The sequence below is a fragment of the Tupaia chinensis genome, unplaced genomic scaffold (genome assembly GCF_000334495.1).
Source record: "Tupaia chinensis unplaced genomic scaffold, TupChi_1.0 Scaffold000354_1, whole genome shotgun sequence".
In the NCBI taxonomy this organism is placed as follows: Eukaryota; Metazoa; Chordata; class Mammalia; order Scandentia; family Tupaiidae; genus Tupaia; species Tupaia belangeri.
Genome location: NW_006159849.1, coordinates 10,767,031 through 10,770,793, shown reverse-complemented (window position 1 = coordinate 10,770,793; position 3,763 = coordinate 10,767,031).

The following is a 3,763-nucleotide window of genomic DNA, read 5'->3' as shown; positions in this document are numbered from 1 at the left end:
TGGTCCCGAGTTCATAATCTTTAATAAATCATTTTGAAAAAAAAAAAAATTGAGTTGCCTTTGCCTTGATCTTTGATTTCAAAGGGGCTGAGGAAGAAAGAATGAATGTTATATGGACATGAAATGACATCCGAAGGTTTTAAAACTCCAGTAAAGGCTTTGTGCTTCACCAAGTTCTACTCAAGCACAGAGAGAAAATGAATAGCTATCCATGTCAGGGCATTATAGTAATGACATAGAAGCAATTCTTGTCTCCATAACGGAAAGCCACTTGTCAAGATAAAATAGACTTTTTATATTTTACAGTGACGTAATAACTTATAGTGCTATTTTTAAGAGATGTCAGTTTCTAAGAAACTTAATTACACTTGCTCTTTCCCAATCATTAATCTCATTTTAGACCTATGCACAGTTTACAAAGACTAATGTAGGACCTGCAATCACTTTACCTGAGAGTTTAATCGGACTATAAACTATTACAGTCTTCTCCTATGATACAAGTTACATTCTTCAAGGAGGTAAGCTTGGCTTCATTGGCAATGGAGATATTTGGAAATCAGACCTTGGTGTTTTTAGGATCTACTGTGATTGGTTATATGAGCTCTTTGTATTCTGTACTTTTCTTTCAAAATATTTACTAGTTCATATATTTGTATAACATGGGGGCAGGAGGTGGCATAGTGGTAAAGGTACTGGACTCCCACATGGTCAGCCATGGTTCATGTCCCAGACCTAGTAGCTTGAAACTCCTGCGGGGATCCTGAGAGGAAAATGGAGGAGTAAGGATTATGGTGTGGCCATCCAAGTGGCAAAAATCACTCTCTTAAAAAAAATTAAAACATGTATTTATATAATACAAGGCTCTTCGAACATTTCACAGAAGATGTGTAGCATGTAAAAACTACGCATAGATTTCCATTATTTTTGGCACCAAAATTTGGCATCATGTAGTAATTTTTCCATGAACTTTTTGAAGTCTCCTTTATCGGCATCTTTTTCCCCTATATGACAGTGAGATCCATGAGAATAGGGTAATATCTATATCTTAGTCCCATACTGAGTGGCTAAAAGAAGTACCTGAAAGTGCATGATTTACAAAGAAACAGGTTTATTAACTCATGATTCTGGCTATGTGAAAGGTCCAAAGGATCCCAAAATGGCAGAATGCAGAACTTTGAATACAGTATAGTGTGGTCTATCTCCATATAACACCCACCTGTCTCATTTCACTCCCTTATAATCACAGCGAGGTACAATCATAAGGGCCTTGCCATAACAACCCAATCATTAATCTTTTGCTGAAAGAAAACTCCTTTCAATACCATAGTTGGGTCATGTTTCACCCTCTTAATTCCTTTATAATAACAACACATGAATTTTGGGGGGACATAAACAAACTACAGCAATCTGTTTCCTAGCATCTAATTCAGTGAGTGCTTGGACTATGGTAAATGTGTATAACAGCTTTATTTTGTTTTGTTTTAGAGAGATTTTTGCTATAGGGCACATACACTCGCCAGATAGAGAGAAACAGAAAGTGAGAAATCACCTCCTGGGTGGATGAGCATACTGCAATCCCTCCTCCTCCATTTTGCTCTCGGGATTTTGGGCACGCATGGGAACATGCCCGGCATGAGTTTTAAGCTGCTGGGTCTGGGTTCAAACTGCAGTAGACTACATGAGAGTCCAGTGATGTAAGCATTACACTATACCAATGTCTGCACCAACCCTCGGAGTTGATGATTTCATACGTTTGGTGTAAGGGTCTGGGGATTGGAATTTTTACAAGTTCCAAGTGATGCTGATAGTCTGGTGTGAAGCACACATCTTGAGAACCACTAGGAAAAATAGTTGTTGGGAGAGAATCCTACTACGTCTAGGTTAAATACTAGCAAATTTCTTGGCTGAAACTGTCTTATAAAGAAAAATGTAAATGGTTTGAGAGATGAATTATTAAAAGACGCTACATAACATATAACATATATACTGGAATGAACACATTATTAAGTAACATGTATGCTTTATTATTCTTAAATTCTTTTTTCAATTATGCTTATTTAGGAATTATCTTGTTTCACTTATTATAACAAGGATGTCTAAGTTATTTTTTGTCCTCAGTAATAATCACCGCTACAGCCTCCCTGCCCTTCAGTGCTCTGGGTAAGTCCTTTTAGTAGAAAGGGCTTTATTGTGGAAATAGACATGATAATAGGATACTATCTCAGCAAACTGCTGTGAGAATGAAATGGGATCCTAAATGGAAAATATTTGGCACTAAAAATGGCCTGTAAACAGTAGCTGGTATATTTTTACTAAGTTATCTACTAATAAAATAAATCTGGGGTCAGCAGGTTGCATGGTGGTTACCATCACTGGATTCCCCCATGGTGAACCACTGTTCAGAGTCCTGGACCTGGCGGCTTGCTTTCTCGCTTTCCCTTTCTCTCTTTCTGTCTCTCTCTAGTCAAATTTTAAAAATAACAATAACAAATGGAATTAAAGGAATAAATAATTCTTTAAAAAAAATAAATTCCAGTGGTCCCGAGATCCATGATCCAAACTACTTGTCACTAATACATTATTTGTTTACAGGAGTTCCCTGAAATCATAGAATGAAAAAGTCCAGTTACATTTTAGTACTCCATTTACCTGGTTCAGAACTGTCTGGTTAGGCAATGTAGCACAGGTCACCAGGGCAGTGTTCCTCTAAACATACGAAATTATAAATAAGAATCACCTGAAGCATGACTTAAAAACACAAATTCCTGGGCACCACTCAGGCCAAGGAAAATCTTATTTAGGGGAGAAGTTAGGGAGTGACTGATTATTCCTGATCAGCAACTTTGGGAAACACTGAAGGGTTCTTCCACTGCCCCCATGGTGGCTAAGAGAGGCTCTAAACATCATTTCCATGTGTTCCTTAGCCCATTGTTTACTAGAACATTTCAGACCTTTCTGACTTGGTAACTCTGCTCTTTTGAGTTGAACTGAAATCACCTGGAGAGGTCAAGTGGAATTGGAGTTTCTGTTTGTCCGTTGAGAAAGTTCTCCGTATTTTGAGTTCACACCCTGTCCTAGTAGATGGGCCAGGAACCTCACTTCTGAATTGCCAGCACGTCTCCTCCTCCTGTTTCGTCTCTCTCTGATCTCAGTCTCAGGTCTAGCTTGTTTGTCCCTTCACTGCCTTTCTTGAGCAGAACATTTGGTGCTTTCCCCGTTCACGACGCTTTGCTGGAATAGTCAGTTTCCAGGGATTTTACAGACGGGCCAAAACACTTTGTTCAGAACAGCGACGCTGGGCGAGGACTGGCTGCCAGTCGGCGCAGCGCTTCCGGACTCTGCACAGCCACCCGTGACCTTGGGCGAGCAAGCCAGCCCGCGAGCGCTGGCCCGCTCCTTCCTGGCGGCGTCAGCGCTGTGCTCAGACCGGACTCTGGAACTGAAAAGGGGGTGGGGGACTGTGGTTGTTTCATAAACAGAGAAGCTTCAGACGCTATAAAGCAGTTCCTTTTCTGGAGGCGAATCCCTGTAACAAATTCCTGGAAGTGGCAGGTGGGGTGGGGGTTCTGACCAGGGCTCGAGACAAAGCGTGAGAACGACGGCGAAAAGCGGGCTCGAGTGAGAAAATCGGAAGGAGGAAGGCTGAGGGCGGACAATCAGGTTAAAAATAGAAACGCACCCTCCACTGGACTCGCTCTCTCCAGCTCCACCCAGGGGCCAGCCGCCGACCCAGTGACTCGGCTCCGCCCGCCAGCAACGCGGC